The sequence below is a fragment of the Oryctolagus cuniculus genome, chromosome 20, assembly GCF_051225735.1.
Source record: "Oryctolagus cuniculus isolate XC-2025 breed Fujian yellow rabbit chromosome 20, ASM5122573v1, whole genome shotgun sequence".
NCBI lineage: Eukaryota > Metazoa > Chordata > Mammalia > Lagomorpha > Leporidae > Oryctolagus > Oryctolagus cuniculus.
The window spans coordinates 50,458,496-50,481,967 of record NC_142886.1 but is presented as its reverse complement, the minus strand read 5'-3'; the positions used below and the strand labels follow the sequence as shown (position 1 = coordinate 50,481,967).

At 49.2% G+C, this 23,472-nt stretch overlaps 1 protein-coding gene across 13 annotated transcripts in view; it reads right to left on the bottom strand.

The window, feature by feature from the left end:
* TRAF3 (TNF receptor associated factor 3) overlaps positions 1-23,472 on the bottom strand; it is a 133,944-nt gene that overhangs the window by 67,223 nt on the left and 43,249 nt on the right. For 11 of the 13 annotated variants that reach the window (XR_016226882.1, XM_051834870.3, XM_089322749.1 and 8 more), the window contains one exon: positions 10,304-10,434. The exons of the other annotated variants lie outside the window; for them this stretch is intronic. The gene's annotated coding sequence lies outside the window, so the exon portion shown is untranslated. The remainder of the gene's footprint in view (positions 1-10,303; positions 10,435-23,472) is intronic. 13 annotated transcript variants of the gene reach the window in all.

Genomic DNA, 23,472 nt, shown 5'->3' with positions numbered 1-23,472 from the left:
ACCTGCTGCCTTCCCAGGTGCACTAGCAGGCAGCTGGCTCCCAAGTGGAGCAGCCGGGACTTGAACCAGCGGTTTTCCGGGATGCTCCTGCTGCAGGTCACAGTTTAATCTGCTGTGCCAGGATGCCTACTCTTAGCTCATTTTTCAAAAGCACTGTCCCAATGGACTTGAACAAGGAGGAGGCAGAGGTAAGACAAGAGTGGAACAGCTGCCCTGCACTGCTCAGTGACACGGGAAACCGCTCTTGGAAGGAGAAGCTGGTTTTGGAACTATAATGCGACAGTGAGGTTTGATTTTTGCCTGACGTCTTGCCCAGCTGAAATTATGATCAAACATCCATTACCACTGCGGATTTACTTTATTCCTAAAGTGTAAAATGTCAGGCATGTTTTTACAGCTAGCCAAGGGTCATGCTGAAAATTTAAGTTATCTGGTATACTATGTCTTTGAATTTAATATTCCTCCATGCTATATAAATGCAATCCACTCCCACTCCTAAAACTCTAGACCCACTGCTACAAACTTTCCTCTGTGGCATCTAACAACGTGTGGAATCTTTCCAGGTCGCTCTGAAATCTTTACCTAATTGGTCTTTCAAGTCATTTTTCTTTTGAAATGTTAGTTTTTCTTAATATAGTTATGATTCACTGAAATTCATTCAGTGAATTTACAGATTATGCAATATCAAATTTCTTCAGTTTCCTCAAAATTAATCAATATTTTGAAAATAAAACATTCCACTGTCAACACCCTTTATGCAAATAAAGTTTATACATTAATAAAATTTTCTGCCAGAAAAATATGAAAATAAACCTTTGAATGCAGGTTGTACAGTGCTGCTGACCCACTCCAGGAGAGATTCAGTGGGCCAGGCCTGGATGACAGGCACAGAGTGAGCCGGCTCCAAGGCTCACCTCCTGGCTGAGGCCCAGTGCTCACCCTGCCCACAGCACTCTGCTGCCAGGTTTAAAGCATCCACTGAATCCTTTGGGATGGTGGTATTCTTCCCCTAGCTGAGCACTTACATGGAAGAAATGAAATGTAAGAGTTCTGCCCATAAATTTCCAAAATCTGTGGGGCAAGTTTGACCAGTCTGCATTATTCTCGATAATCTCCATCCTTGAATGCTAGGGGTTCACTTAAACTCAATGGCCCTCCCAGGGCATCTGTTCACTTCCATAAGGAAGAACTTGAGGGAATAGAAAAGAAAGAAAGGACACCTTACAGCATAAGAAGACATCCATTTTTAGTTTCCAACTCCTTAGAGAAGACAGAAAATGGAAATATTCAACTATTTGAAGAAGGCCTAAGTAGTGGAAGAGAGACTTCTTGGCCGAATCGGAAAACACCTGAGAACGTCTGAGGAAAGCCGTGGAGAGCAGGCGGCAAGGGGTCAGACGCAGTCTCTGTGACCCTGTCCTCCTGCATGCTGCCTGTTTTGCTCCCCACACATAAGGATTCACAGAAACCAGGCCGGTTGACCCAGATCATCCAGCCACTTTGGAGGGAGGCTCTCCTCTCTGTCCATTCACCGTGGACGTGAATGCCTGCAGTAAACAGGCTTGGTGAAGGAGAAGGATGAGGCTCAGGACTCAGAACAGCGTGTCTGAGTTCAACATCCAGCATCAGCTCCCAGTCCCACTTCCTGCTTGTGCGGTGGGCATTTTGGGAGCAAACCAGTGGGTGGGAGCTCTTTACTGTGTGTGTGCATCTCTCTCTGCCTACCAAATAAGATTAACTAATTTTTTTAAAAAAGATTTATTTTTCTATTTGAAAGGCAGAGTTACAGAGAGACAGTGGCAGAGAGAGAGAGGTCTTCCATTCACTGGTTCACTCTCCCCAGATAGCCACAACGGCTAGAGCAACGTGGATCCAATCCAAAGCCAGGAGCCAGGAGTTTCTTCCAGGTCTCCTATGCAGGTGCAGGGGCTCAAGGACTTGGGCCATCTTCCACTGCTTTCCCAGGCCCTAGCAGAGAGCTGGGTCGACGTGGAGCAGCCGGGACTCGAACTGCTACCCGTATGAGATGCAGCACTGCAGGCGGTGGCTTTACCCATTATACCACAGTGCTGGCCCTAGATTAATTGATTTTTTTTTTTATCTTTTATTTAATGAATATAAATTTCCAAAGTACGTCTCATGGGTTACAATGGCTTTCCCCCCCATACCGTCCCTCCCACCCACCACCCTCCCCTTTCCCACTCCCTCTCCCCTTCCATTCACATCAAGATTCATTTTCGATTATCTTAGTATACAGAAGATCAGCTTAGTATACCTTAAGTAAGGATTTCAACAGTTTGTTCCCACACAGGAACATAAAGTGAAAAATAATAGATGATTTTTTTTTACATGATGATGAAATCAGATCAGACCTATTGTCATGTTTAATCCCAGTGAGAGTCAAGTTGGGAATTGATAGTTTCTTTTCTTTTTTTTTTTTTTTTTTAACAGAAGATCAGTTTAGTGTACATTAAGTAAAGATTTCAACAGTTTGCACCCCCATAGAAACACAAAGTGAAATATACTGTTTGAGTACTCGTTATAGCATTAAGCCTCAGTGTACAGCACATTAAGGACAGAGATCCTACATGAGGAGTAAGTGCACAGTGACTCCTGTTGTTGACTTTACAAATTGACACTCCTGTTTATGGCATCAGTAATCTCCCTATGCACCAGTCATGAGTTTCCAAGGCTATGGAAGCCCCTTGAGTTCTCCGACTCTTATCTTGTTTAGACAAGGTCATAGTCAAAGTGGAGGTTCTCTCCTCCCTTCAGAGAAAGGCACCTCCCTCTTTGAAGACCTGTTCTTTCCACTGGGATCTCACTCACAGAGATCTTTTTGACAGAGTGTCTTGGCTTTCCATGCCTGAAATACTCTCATGGGCTTTTCAGCCAGATCCGAGTGCCTTTAGGGCTGATTCTGAGGCCAGAGTGCTATTTAGGACATCTGCCATTCTATGAGTCTGCTGAGTATCTGCTGATTTTTAAAAATTAAACCTCAGGGCCAGTGTATGGCATAGTGGGTAAAGCTACTGCCTGCAGGGCTAGCATCCCATTTGGGTCCAGTTTGAGTCCTGGGCGCTCCACAATCCAGCTCTCTGCTAATGGCCTAGAAAAAGCAGTGGAAGATGGTCCAAGTGCTTGGACCCCTGCCACCCATGTGGGAGATGTAGGAAGTTGTTCCTGGCTCTTGACTTAGGATCAGCCCAGCTCCGGCCACTGCGGCCATTTGGGGAGTGAACCAGTGGATGAAAGACCTCTCTTTCTGTCTCTCCCTCTCTCTCTCTGTAACTCTGCCTTTCAAATAAAAACATAAATCTTAAAAAATTAAACCTCCATTCCAACTGACTTCCATGTATGAAAATTGTTTTCAAAATTTATCTTTAGTTGTTATGCTTGTTATTAGTAAGCGATATGCTAGAAGCTTTGTTCTAAGTTAATATTGTAAATTTTTAGGATGAGCAATTCTGAAAGGGGGAAATGATTTTATTTCACAAGATTTGAAGTTTGAAGTTGTAATAAACCACACCACCCATGAAGAAGAATGAACAAACCAACCAGCACTATCAGACGTTCCAAATCACAGGCAGGAGCGGGAAAACAGCGTTGTAGGAACTGAAGGACGCAGGCTGTCACAGCAACTCCAACTATTACTCTAACCCCCTCCCGCTTTCCCTGGGTCAGAGTGAGGCAGGGCTGGCCAGGCACACACAGGACAGCATTCAGGAAGGCTGCAAGGCGGACCTAACATTTCGCAGTCCACGTCTCCAACAGCCTAGAATGCCAAATCAGCGCCTCCTTGTGGGATGGCAAAACTGAGTCCCATCTTAACCCTTTCTCCGAAAAAAGCTAAATTCAGCCTGCTGAGTTCAGGCACACAGCTTCCACCTAAGGCGGAAGTTATTCAGAAAATGAGCACTTTGAACCAAAGAACGTCAGAACAGCAGGAAGCACACGCCCTCTCCGACCACCTCCTCCCTCCTGTCTCCTTCACAGCTTCCTCTCCCTGGGTGGCACCCCCTTCCCCGCTGAGCTACGCTGCTGTTCCTCCTTCTTCCCCAAAGGTCTTAGAAACCAGACACATTACTCCAACCTTCCCTTACTTTCCCGTGTGACACCTGGCCACAGCGAGGCTCTCAGCCCTCCTTGTCTGACAGTCCCGAGGCCCCGATTCCAGAGGGGAGCTGCTCCACACCCAGGAGGAAGAACTGCCGCAAGAAGGTCAAGAAGAATCTGGGGGCCGGCGTCGCAGCACGGCAGGCAAAGCCGCTGCTTGCAACGCTGGCACCTTAAATGGGCACTGGTTCAGGTCTCGCCTGCTCCCCTTCCAATCCAGCTCCCTGCTAATGTGCCTGGGAAAGCAGATGGCCCAATTGCTCGGGCCCCTGTACTCACGTGGGAGATGTGGAAGAGGTTCCTGGCTCCAGCCTGTTGCAGCCATTTGGGGAATGAACCATCAGATGGAAGATCTCTCTGTCTCTATCTCTCCCTCTCTCTAATTGTACCTTTCAAGTGAATTAAAAAAAAAAAAAAAAACTTTTAAAAATAGACAGCTATGTAGAGACATGATTGGACAAAAGAGCCTGATCTCACGGCGACAGACTGAAGCGGGAAACCCAGCACTGCCTGCCTGTTCAGATTCTTCTTCTTCTTCTTCTTCTTTTTTTTAACTTTTTTTTGAAAGAGTTACAGAGAGACGTAGAGACAGAGAGAGGTCTTCCATCCACTGGTTCACTCCCCAGATGGCTGCAACGGCCGGAGCTGCACCGATCCGAAGGCAGGAGCCAGAAGCTTCTTCAGGGTCTCCCATGCGACTGCAGGGGCCCAAGGACTTGGGCATCTTCTACTGTTTTCCCAGGCCACAGCAGAGAGCTGGTTAGAAGAGGGGCAGCCGGGACTAGAACCCACGCCCATATGGGATGCCGGCACTTCAGGCCATTGCGCCACAGCACCAGCCCCATGATTCTTCTTTTTAAACCTAAGCATAAAAATAAGACAGCGGCAGTCACTGTGGCACAGCAGGGTAAACCACTGCTTGAAACACCTGCTTACGATCTGGCTCCCTGATAATATGCCTGGAAGACAGCAGATGCTGGCTCAAGTGCTTAGGTCTTTGCCACTCACATGGGAGATCCAGATGGACTGAGACTCCTGGCTTCAGCCTGGCCCAACCTCAACTGTTGGAATGAAATAGTGGATAAAGACTGATCTCTCTCTCTCTCCCCATCTCAAATTAAACAAACGAAAACAAGCAAACAAAAAGTATTTTCTAGGTCTCTGAGTTGTCATTCCTCAAGGCTTCTTGTCACATGAAACTTCAAATAAATTTGTCACTTTTATTTGTTTATTTATTTAATTTTATTTGAGAGGCAGAGTTACAGAGAGAGGGAAAGACAAAGAGAAAGGTCTTCCACTTGCTGGTTTACTCCCCAAATGGCTTCAATGGCAGGAGCTGGGCCAATCCAAAGCCATGAGCTTCATCCAGGTTTCCCACATGGGTGGCAGGGGCCCAAGCACTCTGGCCATCTTCCTCTGCTTTTTCCAGGCTGTTAGCAGTGAGCTGGATCAGAAATGAACAGCCAGGATACAAACTGGCACTCGTATGCGACGCTGGCATTGCAGTGGCAGCTCTACCCGATACACCACAGCGCTGGGCCACCATGCTCTTAACCTATCTGTTGGTACAGGATTGCCAGCCATGACCCTTCCCACAGGTAAAGACAATTATCATGCCTTTCTGCCCCCATGGAAAACAGAAGTCACCTTGTTACACACAGATTTCCTATCACTGAACACAGGCTGCCAGGAGTCTATAAAAAGGAGGCTAACTCTAACCTGAGGGTTTGACGACCCTTGCAAAGACTCCTAGTTAACGAATTTGCCTGTAAAATGCCATTGCGTAACATATGCAGGGATTATCTAAGTGTGAAAATGTCACTTTTAATTGAATATCACCTCTTTTTTGAACAAGACACTACTATCCTCCTTCAATTAATTTTGTTCTTCTAATTTAATGAGATTTTGCCACTGAATTCATTCCTAGGATATCACCCACTTCTAACACCAGGACCTGCTTCACTCACCATAAATTGATGAGTGCCTCTCATCTGGACTTGAAAGCCAGTCAGTAAGAATGTGTTCATTTTTCCCTCTGGGTTTTATCTCCTCTACACCATGCTAGGTACCAGCGTGTGGTGCAGCAGGTTAAACTACCACCTGGAGACATCTACATCCAGTTCAAGTCCCAGCCACTTTCTTTCTGATTCAGCTTTCCGCTAAGGCACGCCTTGGGAGGCAGATGATGCCTCAAACATCTGGGCCCTGCCACCCACATGCGACACCCTGCTGGAGTTGCAGGCTCCCGGCTTCAGCCTGCCCCAGCACCAACCACTGCAGGCACTTTGGGGAGTGAATCAGGTGTCTGTCTGCAGTCCCTCTCTCTTTCTCTGTTACTCTGTTTTTCAAAGATGAAAAAAAAGTTTTAAATTTCATTTTTTAAATTTTATTTTTATTTGAAAGGCAGTGTTAGAGAGAGAAAGGGAGAGACAGAAAGAGATGTCTTCCATCCACTGGTTCACTCCCCAAATGGCCACAATGGCTGGGTCTCAGCCAGGCCAAGGCAAGGAGCCAAGAGCTTCCTCTGGATCTCCCATGTGGATGCAGGGGCCCAAGCACTTGGGCCGTCTTCACTGCTTTCCCAGGTGCATTAGCAGGAAGTTGGATGAGAAGTTGAGCAGCTGGGACTCAAACCAGCGCCCATATGGGACTATGCCACAGCGCCAGTCCTGCCCACCACCAAAAAATTTTTCTTTTTTTTTTTTTTTTTTTTTTTTTTTGACAGGCAGAGTGGACAGTGAGAGAGAGAGACAGAGAGAGAAAGGTCTTCCTTTGCCGCTGGTTCACCCTCCAATGGCCGCCGCTGCAGCCGGCGCACCGCGCTGATCCTGGCAGGAGCCAGGAGCCAGGTGCTTTTCCTGGTCTCCCATGGGGTGCAGGGCCCAAGCACCTGGGCCATCCTCCACTGCACTCCCTGGCCATAGCAGAGAGCTGGCCTGGAAGAGGGGCAACCGGGACAGAATCCGGCGCCCCAACCGGGACTAGAACCCGGTGTGCCGGCGCCGCAAGGTGGAGGATTAGCCTATTGAGCCACGGCGCCGGCTCCAAAAAATTTTTCTTAATAAAAAACAAATCACCCAGGGAACTCTGAAGTTAAGCTGTCTATTAAGGTGCTAGGCTTTGTAGGTCTGGGTAAGTCAGCCCATTAGGTAGGGGATCACGATCATGGAATCCTTCATTTATCAAGAAAGTTCAGCATCTTGTAAGATTTAAAAGCAAAAAGTGTGGCTGATGTTGTGGTGGTGAGTTAAGCCGCTCCCTGGGACTCCTGGTTCAAAGCCAGCTTCCTGCAAATGACCTGGGAGACGGCAGATAATGGCGCTAGCACGAGAGACCCAGACGAGTTCTGGGCTCCGGGCTTCTGCCTGGACCGGCCCCAGCTGCTGCGGGCATTTGGGAAGCGAACTGAAAATGGCAGAGCTCTCCTTCTCTCTCGCCTTGCTTTTCAAATAAATAAATCTGATAAAAAGAAGAGAAAAGGGGGAAAACACTTTTCTTCACCGGAAAAGGTATTTCTAAGACTCTTTTGATAGTGTCCTCTCTTAAGAGGGGATTTAATTCTCTCTCACTCAGTGTAACAATGCTTTTGTCCTGGGCTGTCTGCACAGGCTAAAGGGAAGACCAAATTCTTGCTCTCCCTCTTGGAGTTTCAGATTATCATGTATCTTACCACGTGCCCACTGAGCAACAGGCGCACGCACCACCGGGCCCGGGCACTGGCCTTATTCCTTCTCTGTCATCTTTGCCAACCACCCCCTAATCTGTGACGGTCCTAGTACTTTCCAGGAAGTCCGAAGTTATTCAGACGTTTACTAGGTTCCTGCTACAGGCTAAGCAGAAGGAAAAACAACGTGAAATGTGCACCCTGCCCCATAGACCTTTCAGCTCAGGAGCAGCAGGTGCGGTGCTGTAAGAATGTCCAACCACTCCAAGAATCAGCACAGTACCACCGGCCTGCGTTCCTGTCAACTGGTATGACAGCTAAGCAGAAGACAGGCGACGAGAGCAGCAGCTCATGTGTCAGCACACACACACGGTGCAAGGGGCACAGGCGTGCTCATCCAGCCAGGGCTGGCAAACTGCAGCCCACCATTTTCTAATTAAAGTTTCACTGGAACACAGCTCACATGGTCTCTACAAAACAGACAAACAGAACTGTCCACAACTGTGTACTATCTTGCCCTTCACAAAAGAAGTGTGGGGACCCCCAGTCCAGGCTGGTGGCAGCCCCCTCCTCTTAAGGCCACGCTTCTGCTCCCCCATGTCACTTTCAGCATTGTATCCGTGGGAATGAGCAGCTGGAATCATGGCAGGGCAGACAGAGCATCAGTGCCTGCACAGGCGGCAGGGAAGCACGTGCAGCCAAAGGAAGACCTGCCAGACACCTCGCGACTTGCAGCGTGGGCTGTGCTCAAACTCTTCCCTATTTCCCACTCCATGAAGACCCAGCTTAAAGCTCACCTCTTCCCAAAGTCTCAGCATCAACTCCTATTCACCCATCAGAGCTGCAGCCGACCTGCAGCCAAACTCCAACGTCGGGGCACCAACCTGGCTCTTGCACGCTCTCCAGATACGCACGGACCACAGCTCCACATAAGGCATGATGACCTAACCTTTCACCTTTTACCTCCCATGGGGAAAACGCGCTGGAACTGAGCAGCGGTGATGACGACAACCACTGAACAGGGCACTGTAACACGGTAGGGTTTCTGGCAAGCACATTATCCCAAAGTTTTAAATAATGAAAATTTTAAAATGTTACGTGATTACCAAAAAGTCCCAATTTCTTATGTCTTCTATCTCTAGCATGTTAATAAAGTACGAGATCTACTACTGCTGAATGAAAACATTACGGAATCTAGTAAGCAGCTAGACAATACGTCATCCCAAAGGCAGTGGGAACCCGAACAAGGCACAGAGGGGGCGGCCAACCTCTGCTCCCGTGTCTGAGGCTCGGCTGGAAGGCAGCAAAGGTGGAATCACCAAAGGGTCATTCCCTCACAAGCCAGGCGGCTGCTCTGGTCCCACGCACAGCTCCTCGGCTGCACGCCGGGCACAAGGGCTTTCTCAGCAGGGAGCAGGCCTTCCCCACAGCAAATATCCCAAAACAGAAGCCAAGAACACGACACCTTTCTTAGCACTCAACTCAGAAACGTTAGAGCAGCACTTTGCCATGTGATTGGGTGAGGCAAGTCACAAACACAGCACAGGCTCTCAGGAAAGGAACGGAGACCCACACGTTCATCAAAGTCCCACGTGAGGAGGACGGGACATACCTCTGAGACCCATCAGTAAAATGCAATCCGTCACCCTAAGTGAGTTCTACAATATAATCTCAATTTCCTTGATGACTGGAAAACTAACAAGTAGAATCGGCCACAGTGACCATCTGTATTCCAGCCTTGGTAAGCTGACACTCACTACTCGTAGTAAGCAAGTTGTTAAGCCGCCCTGCCTTAGTAAGCGCAGTGCTGTGACCTTGCTTTACCAGGTGATGATTCAAGGTCACCTCTGGGTGACCGCTGGGCACTGCAGCTGCTCGCAGAACACAGAATACCACAGAGAGCAGAAGTGCCTGCAGGTGTCGGCCAGAATCTGCTCTGGCGCTGCAGGCCGTGCTGACGCCCCGCCCAGTCGGGGGGCAGACGTCCGAGCCTTTGCCCTCACATGGATACCTCCAGTGATGGAACAAGGACATAAGCCTCAGCCATTCTAGCTCATTGCCCGAAAGACAGAATCGGAATTTATCCCTTGTCCCTGAACCCCAAGTCAGTCTCACACTCTACTGTTCCCACCCCACCCCCTGCAATCTTCCCCAGGTTTGGAAGCCAGCAGGCCAAACTTGAAAACCCTGCGTGGAGAAGCTCCCCTCTGCCTACCGTCCCCTAACCCCACCCCCAGCCCACCTAAGATATAAAACAACCCAGCCCCGGGGTCTGGGCCTCTGCCACACGCTCAGTCTGTGTGCACACTGGCAGTTGGTCAACCTCTGTGAGTTTATTTTCTTTGAATAAACTCGGTCTGGCTGCGAGTTCATATTCTGTCTCCTCTCTTTTTTCTTATATCCAGCACATTGACAAGTTCAATAAATGACAGAGAGAAGAAAGGAGTCTGTCAAACTCTAAATTAGGGGTCTTTTACAAAAAGCCTCTTTCTGACAAAAGGAAACAAAAGAGTGAGAGCAAACCTCTTCTGTCAGGACAGTGATCCCCACGAGAACAGAGCGCCAGGAGCCAGGATTCCGATCCAGATCTGCTTCTGACCTGCTCTGGGACCTTAACCAAGTGGCGTAACTTCTTTGGGCCTCAGTTTCCTCATCTGTAAAATAAAAGGTCTGAATTACACAGAATTCTTTTTAAAAATAGATTCATTTGTCTATTTGAGGCATTTGCAGAGAGAGAGGAAGAGACGGGAGGAGAGAGAAATCTTCCATGCCCTGCCTCATTCCCACGTGACTGCAACGGCCAGGGCTAAGCCAGGCCGCAGCCAGGAGCCAGGAGCTTCATCCAGGTCTCCCACGTGGCTGGCAGGGGCCCAAGGACTTGGGCCATCTTTCGCTGCTTTTCCCAGTCCACTAGCAGGGAGCTAGATCAGAAGTGGGGTGGCCAGGACACAAAGCAGCACTCAGAAGGCATTCCCGAGCGGAACCGCAGCTGGCAGCTTACCCACCACATCCCAACGCCGACCGTCCTGAGGGTTCTTAATGGAAGCCTATAGATGAGCCATCGTCAAGTGCTCATGGGCATATACTAAAAGGTTGGTCTGGCTTCAAATTATAGTTTAAACTCAGACCTGAATATTCATTTAAAAAGAGCATGAATTCTATACAAACATAAAAACGCTCCCTGGAATCCTGGCAGGTCCTCCATCAGGAGCTGCTAGGTCAGAAGCCAACGTCAGCCCTGGGGCTTTCACAGCCTCTACCCAGCTCCAGACCTCGGATTTCAGGCCATATAAGATTACAAACATTTCCGTCCCGTACAATCAAAATATCAATATGATTTAAATGCACAAAGGGAGCTGGTTTTCAGACACTAAGTCACACACATTTCCAAAGAACAACAAGCAAAATTCTTCCATGATGAAGACCATAGGCCCTCGCTATTTTCACAAGTCTGACATTTTGAGCATGGGTCTTTCTAATGTGGACCTCCCTCCCAAAAACCAACCACCGAGGCAGGAGTGCCTTCGAGGAAGCCGGGCTCTCTGGAGCCCTAGACGAGCTACTGGAAAGATTGTCAGATGGCCAGAAAGCTCTGCGAGGCTACACTGGCAAATGGGCTGCAGCCACGCTTCTGGGGATCCCGTGTGTCACCCGCCCCACCGCACAGGGCCCACAGGAGGTAGCAGGACTCTGCACTCTACAGGCCAGTTGCCCAATCTAACACTGAAAACCTCTCGCTAACAGTCTGTGGCCAGGAACCGAGAGGCCAGGCAGACATCACCAGTGCAAGGACTGAGCTGAATGAACAGCCCTGACAAACGCGGAGGGAGGGTGCACTTCCCATGGAAAGCCGACTTTGTTTGCAGTAATCACTGAGCAGGCGCTCAGCTGGAAAACCTCACTTCCAACGCACAAGGTTCAGAACTCATTCACAAGCTTTTCTAAATGCATGCAGTTACCATGGTAACTGAGACATTCTATTCCTTGGCAATGGACATATAAATTACCACTCATAATGTATTTAAAACAGTTTGGGGCCACCAATTCATAGCAAAATAAACCTGAGTTCTGATGCTTAGATAAACAATGAGGACCAGAGGAGGCAGTACCTAGCTCCCCCCACGGACGGGGAGGCGGTACCCAGCTCCCCCCACGGACGGGGAGGCGGTACCCAGCTCCTCCACGGACAGGCATAGAGCTCTACACTTTCAAAATGCTCCCCTGAGAGCAAAATAAGAATTTAAGAAATTAAGACTTCATCAACTTCTGCCCAGGGCTGAGACTTGGTAAAATGTAACCTGCTTCCTGCCACGTTAATGAAACCGCCATTGTGTGCATCAAGCACACACACACGTTATTCCCTACCTACACCTGTCCAATCTGACTGTGTGCGGTCAAAGGACAGCTTGAAGAATGCACTCAGAAGGCACCTGTCAACACTAATTCTTCAAACATCAAAACTGACATTAACAAGAAATAAAGTTGCATCTCTCAGGCTCAGAGACATCTGTTCAAATTCTTCACCTGGACCAGGAATAGAATGTTTAAAGCCCCTCACCTCCTCAGAGTCTGAACATGGAGATGAAAACAGAATCACCACGCACAAACCGCAACGGCATCTTCAGCTTCACGCTCCGGGAGGCCCACGCAGCCGTGACTCGCAGCGCCACCCCACGCTCAATCCGCTAGCACTCGGCGCTGGACTGCAGGGCCAGGGAACACCACTGGCATTATCTCCTCCTCCAGACTGCAGGCAAGAGCCAGCAACTGTGAAGGAGAGAAGACTTCACCATGGCTGTGTCCACGGTAGCCGGAACTCTCTGGCTGCTGCAATGCAGTCTTTCTGAAAGCTACCAACCTCAGAAGCAAAAGCGCTAGAGACACCCTGGCACAGGACGCTGCCTTTGGAATCCAAAGATTTCCTAAGAATCTTCTTTAAAATGTGGCAAATACCTGGGACATTTCTAGATTTCTCATCTGTTTCCTAAAGGCTGACTGGTTTGTCTGGCACGGGAGGACAGCTGTGGTGAGTGACAGTGCTAGAAGAGATGGCTGAGATGAAAGAAAGGTGAGCAGGACCCCGTCCACAATGCCCAGCGCTCCCAGTGAGGCCCTGCACGTCTGCTGCTCCGCACCAGCTTCAAAGCCCTCCTTGGGGCCAGGGCTGGGGGCAGCTGGTGGGGCGGGGAGTGGAGGGGAGATACCTGCTGGAAATGAACACGGCTTTCATCCCAAACATGCAAGTACAGCCAGCACTTGGAGCCCTCCACCGGCAGCCATCACCTTGAACCTCAGCACCTCAACAGCAGAGAAACAGTCCAGTAAAAACCACAGTGGTCAAGAGCACTTAAAACCCTAAACCACTGATTCTACAACCAAAGTCACACCAACAGATTTCTGAACTAGTAGCATGTATACTAAATGTCCTTTAATTCCACTCATTCATTCAGTGCATTCAGTGAGCGTTACCTGCATGCCACAGGCACAAGGACACACAGTAACAGCTCACCATCAAGGTGGTTACAGCACTGTGTCATGAGAAGACACTCGGTACAAGTCATTCCAAGCTGGGACCTGTGACAGAGAGGGCTGGCACACTCAGGGAGGGACAGTCCTGGCTGGTGCAGAGCTCCCTGGACAAGGTTCTGTAAGCGAGCAGCATTTATTGGGAGGCAAAGGAGTGGACTCAGCTGGGAAAGACGAGGCCTGAGGGAAGAATGTCCTCACAGGGCTGTCACACTCCGAGGGAGATACTCATGGGTCCTCAGCTCCCGTGTGGCTCACCGTCCCTGAGCCACCACAGCTGACAGACACCTGAGGCACACACCTGCCCCAGGCGCATGGGAACCAAACACAGGTGTCAGAATCTGACCCCAGTGGGGCAGCCCTGTACTATGCTATTCCCCTGCACTGCCACTCAATAAGAAACAGCTGTCTTTTGGTGATACTGGTGACCCCCTCCGACAGCCATGACTACCTAATATGTAGGCAGTGTACAGATGCATCTTGTTCTACCCCAAATCCAGGGCCCTAACAAGGGGACAGGTGCTGGGTAAACTGCAGGAAGAAATAAACAAATCAAAAGTGCACCGGGGCCCAGAGCTGTGGCATAGCAGGTCAAGCCACCTGCACTGCCAGCAGAGCATATGCGCGGCAGTCCATATCCCACCTGCTCCACTGCCGATTCAGCTCCTGCTAATGGCCTGGGAAAAGCAAGAGAAGATGGACCAAGTGTTTGGGCCCGTGCGCCAATGTGGGAGACCTGGAAGAAGCTCCTGGCTCCTGGCTTTGGCCTGGCCCAGCCCTGGCCAGAGCGAACCAGCGGATGAAGATACTGTGCCACACCCTCTCACCAATCTGTCTGTATCTCTTTCAAAAAAACCACAAATCTTGAAAAAAAAAAAAAATGTACTGGTTACTCCTCCCTTCTAGAAGCACAGAGGTGTCCAGCACCCCAGAGGACACGCACACTCACTGCTGCTGAGAGGGGTCTCCCACATGATCTCCAGACAGACCAAGAGATCAAGGCACAAGGAAGCTAAGTTACAGCCACAGGGCAGAGCCAGGATTCTAAGGCAGGTCGTGGCTTCCATAAGCTGCGCCCTGAACCCTGGCCCCTGCTTTCCTACACACCCACCAGGATTCAACAATACCAGCTGGGAAATACAACACTGACCTCAGGGAGCAGGGTGCATAAGATTATGCGAAAACTTTCAGGAATTATTATAGTCTTCCCTCACCGATCCGTCCCTTTAAGGCAAGATGTGAATAAATGAATCCACCAGATCAAATCACAAGTACTTATGTATAAATTCCTGACCGGCCAGGACTACCTCACAGCACGTGGTGGACAAGCAGAGAAGGCACAGAGAGCTGACAGCAGGAAACTTCCTGTTCTCATCACTCACTGGGCTGTACAGAGACTCACTAGAGCCATCTTTTTAAAACCTCCAAGGAACTTTTTATCAAACGTTGCTGGGCACATGGAGCTACTGCTCAGCACTGCCCACAGAAGTCCAGCAGAGCTCTGCCTTTCAAATCAGGGATCAAGGCTTGTCCTCTGTGGCAGTCCCCCTCCCGCCAGCCAGTGAGCGGAAGGCAGCAACACGACTCTTCCCATGGACGGTGCAGTCTCCGATCCAAGCCTGATGCCAGCACAATGCTGTGCTCCGGCCTGAGCGGGCTTTCCCAGAAGTCTGGAGGAATGAGCAGGGGGTCTTATATGCATACTCCTGTGCCCCATGGAACAGGTGATGCCTAGAGAGGTGGGGCTGAGAGCTGGTCTGAAGCTGAGATTTTGAGGTAGTGCACACTGGCACAGAAAGGTAGGCAGGGGGGCTGGTGCTGTGGCATAGCGGGTAAAGCAGCCACCTGCAGTGCCGGGATCCCATATGGGCACCAGTTCGAGTCCCAGCTGCTCCATTTCCTATCCAGCTCTCTGCTGTGGCCTGGGAAAGCAAAGACGGCCCAGCTCCTTGGGCCCTGCACCTGTGTGGGAGACCTGGAAAAAGCTCCTGGCTCCTGGCTTCAGACTGGTGCAGCTCTAGCCGTTGCGGCCATCTGGGGAGTAAACCAGCAGATGGAAGACTTCTCTCAAGTAAATAAATAAATCTTAAAAAAAAAAAAAAGAAAGAAAGAAAAGAAAGGTAGGCAGGGGCCTCTGGAGAGCAGAGGAGAAGCACACGCAAGCCTCAAGACCACGCACAGTCTGAAGCCCGAGGCGGCAGTTCAGTTCGCGGGTGCCAAGTCGCCCAGACATGTGGAGGTGGGGCCCCAGTAGGAAAAGCAAGTTCCCAAGTGTGCCAGCTCAAACAGCACTGCTTCCCTCTCAGGGGCCATGGCAGGGAAGGCCTGCTATTTCCTCCCAGACACTGGGTCTCCGTACGATGCTCGCTTTCCTAACCAAACCCCTTAACCGGGAAAAGAGTTAAGACCTATCCTACAAACTTTAAGGAGTTGATTTGATTTTTCAACTGACAGAATGCACGTGAAAGGCTCCCAAAGTATAAGTTGTCTCAAAATTTAAAGCATGGGGCCAGCTCTATGGTGCAGTAGGTTAATCCTCTGTCTGCCGCGCCGGCATCCCATATGGGTGCCAGTTCTAGTCCCAGCTGCCCCTCTTCCAATCTAGCTCTCAGCCGTGGCCTGGAAAAGCAGTAGAAGATGGCCCAAGTGCTTGGGCTCCTGCACCCACGTGGGAGACCGGGAAGAAGCTCCAGGCTCCCGGCTTCGGATCGGCGCAGCTCTGGCCGTTGCAGCCATCTGGGGAATGAACCAACGGAAGGAAGACCTTTCTCTCTGTCTCTCCCTTTCACTGTGTGTAACTCTACCTCTCAAATAAATTAATTAAAATCTAAAAAAAAATTTAAAGCACAATTGTTACAATATACAGCCACTCAATAATTATTTCAAGCTTAACTCAGCTTAAATATATGATGAGAGGAGGCCACCACTGTGGTGTAGAGGGTTAGGCCACTGCCAGTGATGCCAGCATCCCATATGGGTGCCAGTCCAAACCCCAGCTGGTTTCACTTCCAATCCAGCTCTCTGCTAGTGGCCTGGGAAGGCAGCAGAAGATGGTCCAAGTGCTTGGGCCCCTGCACCCACATGGGAGATCTGGAAGAAGCTCCAGGCTCCTGGCTTCAGCCTGGCCCAGTCTTGGCTGTTGCAGCCATTTGCAAACAGATGGAAGAGCTCTCTCCCTCTAACTCTGCCTTTGAAATAAATAAAAATAAATCTATATATCTATATGTAGATACATGAGAGGCCTAAAGACTATGGCAAAAAAGTGTCCTTTTATTAAACAGCAGTAATAAAATTAATAATCTAACTCAGGTAAACCAGCTAATATGATTAATGCACGTGTACACCAATTTGAAGATTATGAAAACATCCCTAATAGGTTCAGCTAGACACTGAACTGCTAAAAAGCAAGTCTCTTATTGACATCACTTCAAAAACAGATAATCCAGGTATCAAAATTAACATGAACAAAGCCAAAGGCATGAGTGGTATACCTTCTGAGGGGAAAACACACAGACAAGTCGCTGAAGCCGCTGCTTGTGGTGCTGGGCATAAGAACAAAGAAGGTCCCCAAGAGGAAGCATGAAGCGCGCACACACACACACACACACACACCATAAAGAAAAGGCTTAGTTGGCTTGGATACATAATTATTTGCCAAAAATATAACAGGACATTTATTTGATAAGCCCATCTCAGGACCATCAGATGCGTTCTGGTCTTGGGTAAGAAGGACTCTGTAATCCTGGCTGCTTCTCTAGGCAACAGAGGGGGCCAGAGACTTCAAGCCCGGACAGGAAATCGCTGGGTTACACGTGGTAACGCCTCTTCACAAACACAAATGGGAACATGAAGACAGGTAAAAGAAGCACTAAAGGCTGGTACAAACTCTTTGCTGTTTATCCAAGAGAAATGGAAAAAGACATCCACACACAGACTTACATATACCAACATTCATAGCAGCATGACTCGCAATACCCCAAAAGTAGAAACAACCCAAACGTGTGCCAACAGACCAATGACTAAAATAGGGTACACTCAAGCAACGGAGTAACAATCGCCATTACAAAGGGACGATCCCCTGATCACGCCGCGACACAGTAAAGCCTTGGACACACCAAGTGGCAGGCCGGTGCTAGCGCCAGCAGGGCAGCCGCAGCCTGCAGAGCCGGCACCCCGTCTCAGAGGGCCGGTTTGAGTCCTGGCTCATCTGCTTCTGATCCAGCATCCTGCTAGATGCAACTAGGAAAAGCAGCTAAGATGGCTCTAGTGTAGGGCCCTGATGGAGCGCCTGCCTCCTGGCTTCAGCCCGGCCTAGATCTGACCACTTGGGGAATGAACCAGCAGACGCAAGATTCATTCTCTCCCTCTCAATCTGTTCCTCTGCCTTTCAAACAAATAAAACTTGAAACATGCAGAGAGGGGCCAGTTACAAAAAGACCACATACTCGAAAACTCCATTTACGTGAAACATTCAAAACAGGCAATGGCCGCACAACCTTGTGCATTCTAAACACCACTCAACTGAAAACCGTGGGTGAACTCTATAAAATGTGACTGGCTCATTGCAATCAGGCCAAAGTCCAAAGATCTGGTAGTTACCAACCCCTAAGGAGAGGCAGCTCACCTACCCATTTTAAAACAAATGGGAGGGCCGGCGCCGCGGCTCACTAGGCTAATCCTCCGCCTAGCAGCGCCGGCACACCGGGTTCTAGTCCCGGTCGGGGCGCCGGATTCTGTCCCGGTTGCCCCTCTTCCAGGCCAGCCCTCTGCTCTGGCCAGGGAGTGCAGTGGAGGATGGCCCAGGTGCTTGGGCCCTGCACCCCATGGGAGACCAGGAAAAGCACCTGGCTCCTGGCTCCTGCCATCGGATCAGCGCGGTGGGCCGGCCGCAGCGTGCCGGCCGCGGCGGCCATTGGAGGGTGAACCAACGGCAAAGGAAGACCTTTCTCTCTGTCTCTCTCTCTCTCACTGTCCACTCTGCCGGTCAAAAAAATAAATAAATAAATAAATAAAAACAAATGGGAAAGTGGTGGGGCCAGAGTTTTCACGCAGGCAACTTGGAGGCATCCCTTCTAAACAGTTTTACTAAGTTTTTTATATAAGTTTTTTTCATATGGGTTGTTCAAAAACAACCCATAACTGCATGGTAATCTTTCCCCTCAAAATATGAGTTCAACAATTTTTCAAGGAAAAAAAATGACTAATACAAACTATAAATTACATATATACACACAAACATGAATTCACATTTTTAAATATTAGAGGGAAGACTCACTATGGACCCTATCAATACCCTTCTGAAATTATTCACTTGCTTGGTCCCACGACCCGGAAATACTTACAAGCACTGAGGAAAAAGTACACATATATTAACTCAACATAAAACACACAAATACCAAAATAACCTTATGTATAAAACATAAATGACTATAGAAAGCATACATCCTGTGCCCCTGGCAAAAGTGCCCACACGATCTGTCCATATCCAAGTTCTCAACAGCCAGCTCACAAAGAGTACCAAAAAAGGTCAGTGTGGTACCCCAAACACAATTCTGTAACTGGCTGACATCATCACTACTATAAAGTTTGCTTCTGTCTTCCGCAAGAAGAGAATCACGTCTACTCACAACTCACAATGAGTCAATCAGTGTGTAAAATATTTAATATAACGGGAAAGTTTACTATGACCCAAAAGTTCAGTGTGTTCTCATTAAGTTACCAGGAATTACAGATGTGAAGGTACTTCTGCTAGCTTAACCAAAATCCAGAAAAGAAACTATTTTAGACACACACACGGCTCAGGTTTAATAGATCTAATTCTTTTTATGCTATTGTATTTGATGTTACTGTTGGAAATTTCATAAACACTATCTGAGAATGTCACTGTGGGCACTGGGTTAAGCTGCTGCTGCCTGCCGCACCAGCATCCCCTGTGAGCACCAGCGCAAGTCTCAGCTGCTCCCGTTTTTGATCCAGCTCTGTTTACGTGCTTGGTAAAGCAGCCTAAGATGGCCCAAGCCCAGACGGAGCTCCAGGCTCCTGGTTCAGCTGGTCCAGCCCTGGCTGTTGCAGCCATCTGGGGAGAGAAGCAGAAGATGGAAGATCTCTTTCCCTTTGTCTCTCTCCATCTCTATATCTTTAAAATAAGTAAATCTTTAACATCTTTTTTTTTTAAAGATTTATTTATTTATTTCAAAGGTAGAGGCAAAGGGGGAGAGAGGGGAAGAGGCAGAGGGGGAGAGAAAGAGAGAGAGAGAGAAAGAGAGAGAGAGAGAGAGAGTGTGTGAGTGAGTGAGTCCTCCATCTGCTGGTTCACTCCCCAGATGGCTGCAACATCTGCAGCTGAGCCGATCCCAAGCCAGGAGCCAGGAGCTTCTTCCAGGTCTCCCACGTGAGTGCAGGGGTCCCCTATGGGATGCCAGCCTGCAGGCAGCAACTTTACCCTCTACACCACGGCACACAACCCCTAAAATACTAAGTCTTAATAAAAAAAAAAAAAAAAAAAAGGTACTGGCACTGTGGCGCAGCAGGTCAAGCTGCCGTCTGCAGGGCTGGCATCCCATGTCAGCAAGGGCCAGAGTCCCGGCTGCTGCACTTCCAATCGAGCTCCCTGTTAATGTGAAAGCAGTGGAAGCTGCACCCACGAGGGACACCCAGAAGAAGCTCCTGGCTCCTGGCTTCGGCCTGGCCCAGTCCCAGTCATTGCAGCCACTTGGGAAGTGAACCAGTGGATGGAGATCTTTCTGTCTCTGACTTTCAAATAAATAAACCTTTAAAATAAATAGGGGCCGGCGCTGTCGCACAGTGAGTTAAAGCCCTGGCCTGAAGCGCCGGCATCCCATATGGGCACTGGTTCTAGTCCCGGCTGCTCCTCTTCCCATCCAGCTCTCTGCTGTGGCCTGGGAAAGCAGTAGAAGATGGCCCAAGTGCTTGGGCCCCTGCACCCACGTGGGAGACCTGGAAGAAGCTCCTGGCTCCTGGCTTCGGATCAGCACAGCTCTGACCATTGTCGCCAATTGGGGAGTGAACCATCGGATGGAGGACCTCTCTCTCTGTCTCTACCTCTAATTGTAACTCTGTCTTTCAAATCAATGAAATAAATCTTTAAAAAAAAAAAACCTTTGAAATAAATAAGACACCATTATTTTTTAAAAATTGAAAGTATGAGGCCGGCGCCACAGCTCACTAGGCTAATCTTCCACCTTGCGGCGCTGTCACACGGGGTTCTAGTCATGGTCGGGGCGCCGGATTCTGTCCCGGCTGCCCCTCTTCCAGTCCAGCTCTCTGCTGTGGCCAGAGAGTGCAGTGGAGGATGGCCCAAGTCCTTGGGCCCTGCACCCCATGGGAGACCAGGATAAGCACCTGGCTCCTGCCATTGGATCAGCGCGGTGCGCTGCCCGCAGCGCGCTGGCCACGGCGGCCATTGGAGGGTGAACCAACGGCAAAGGAAGACCTTTCTCTCTGTCTCTCTCTCTCACTGTCCACTCTGCCTGTCAAAAAAAAAAAAAAATTGAAAGTATGAAAAGATAATTTAATACAAAATAAACCTGCATGTTGACAAAACAGGCAACTTAAATTTGGTTTTGGGCAGGCATTAGCAGAGTGGTCAAGACACGGTCTTGGATGCCAACATCTTAAAAAAAAAAAAATTTGAAAGTCAGACTTAGAGAAGAAGAGGGAGGGAGGGAGAAAAATCAATCCAATCAATTGATCAATCTTATATTTGGTGATTTTCTCCCCAAATGGCTACAATAGCCAGAGATGAGCATGGCCAAAGCCAGGAGCCAGGAGCTTTATCTGGGTCTCCCACGTGGGTGGCAAGGCCATCTTCTGCTGCTTTCCCAGGACAGCAGCAGGGAGCTGGACTGGAAGTGGAACAGCAGGACTCAAACCAGGGCCCATATGGGATGGCAGAGTCACAGGCAGCAGCTCATCACCTCCCACACCACAGTGCAGGCCCCAGTGCCAGCATCCTATAACAGAGTCCCGGAGTTTGATTCTTTGCTCCAATTCTGATTCCAACTTCCAGCTGACGTGTACCCCGGGAGGTCGGAGGTGATGGCTCAACTACTTGGGTCCCTATCACCCATGTGGGAAACTCATATTAAGTTCTGACCTCCTGACTTTGGCTTGGCCCAGCTCAGGCTGTTGTAGGCCTGAGGAGTAGACCAGAAGATAAAAGATCTCTGTCTCTCTACCATTTAAATAATGTGAAAATAAACAAACATTAAGGTTGGTTTTAACACTGCATCATTTGTACCTATACAGCTAAGCAATGTCAAAGCCTGACAAATGGGCTAATGTGGGACAGCATCACTACCTGTGATCCTGGCAGCCCACATCAGGGTGCAGATTCAAGCCCCTCTGCTCCACTTCCCACTGTTTCCTGATAACAGCCATGGGAAGGCAGCAAAAGGCAGCCCAAGCACATGGGTCCCTGCTGCCCACGTGTGACTTCTGTGGGTTCACAGCACTTTGTACAAGAGGGTTGAAGAACTTTAATGTGAGAAAGAACTTACTGACACCAAACTGTACAGAAACAAAAAAAAGCTTGCAATGCAATAAATGAGACAGAGGCCACACAACTCCAATGTTGTGAACGGCTGGTTAACTGCACTCAGCTTACCCAAAGCACTCTGCCAGAATTAAAAGATGCAGAGTGCATTTGTTAACTGTTCTGAGAATAAAGGAAAAAAGGTTATTAAAATGTCCTTGGAGGTTGCTATACTTCAGGAGCCTAGAGAGGCCGTCAAATTCACCGGGGGGGGGGGGGGGGGGACCTCAGCACTCCTGTGCTGTCTCCAGATAGCCTGCAGCCTCCCACTGGCCTTCCCCAGGGCAGGATCAAAGCAGCTTGCCAAACAGCTATTAAGATGCACAAACGGAGGGCCATTTGGAGCAGCTGCAAAAGCTCTATTAGGGATAACAAAATGGGTAAGTGAATCTCAAACTCTTTAAGGTTAAATATCCACTTGGGTGAGATTTAGCAACATAACAATACTACAACAATGAAATGGTTTCTCAAACTTTTCTCCCAAAGGCACAAGAGAGAACCCTGAGGGTAAACACTTTGAAGCTCCTCAATTTTGTATTAAAAATTCACAAGTCCCGGCTCTGCTTCCTATCCAGCTTCCCGCTAATTCACGCCGTGGGAGCCAGCAGGTAATGGCTTAAGTAGTCACCCACATGGGACGTCTGGGTGGAGCTCCTGGCTCCAGGCTTTAGCTGGCCCAGGCCCAGCTATTGCAAGCATTTGAGGAATAAGCCCATGGACGGGAGTTCTCTCTGTATCTGTGCCTTTTAAATAAGTAAAAATAAAAGCAAATTCAAGCAAAATTTATATTTAACTCTCAAAACATAGCCTACAATATCCCATCATCCCTTGTCACTCACTCCTAGCTTCCAAAGCTGGCACTCCCTGAAGGGAAGGCCTGATGGGCTACCCTACCTGTGCCAGGGTTCCATGAGCGAGGCCACCCTCCACTCTGGCCCTCCCAGTGCCCAGTGAAGTAGCAGAACGCCCCATTTACTCACACACCCCACCTTCTGTCCACTTCACAGTAAACCGTTTCAAGGAGACATCTCATCCTTCCCTAAAAGCCTGCACTTGCCACACCCACGGACACCACTGCCATCCCAGCTCCCAACAGCTCCATACATCACGTAACAGCATCAACGCTCACCCTCCTGCTTGACAGTCAAGTAGCTTCCCATAACTCCCGAAAGCGTCTCAAGCCACCTCCCTGCACTCTTCAGACTGGAGCATCCAGTGAGCAACTCAACACCCACTTGCACACTCAAAAGGCACCTCAGACGTCACAGGTCTAACACTGAGTGATGGGTGCCCAGTCCTCGCTGCTGGCCCAACCTCCAGGATTCCGCAGAAGACGGCACCATCCACTTAGGCCACAGAGGCTCCCTTCCTCAGATGTTCTACATCCAACCCACCAGCAAAGATGGTCAGTTTCCTCTTCCAAATGTATCCTATGTCTAGTCACTTCTCAGCAGGCTCCAGCCACGATGGCCTCCTAGCTGATCCAAAACCACGCCAAGGCCTTTGGACTTCCCAGTCCCTCTGGCCAAAACGTTCTTGTGGGCGGGCATTAGCACAGCAGTCGAGATGCCTGCATCCTGGATCGGAGCGCTGGCTCCCTCCCCTACTCAAA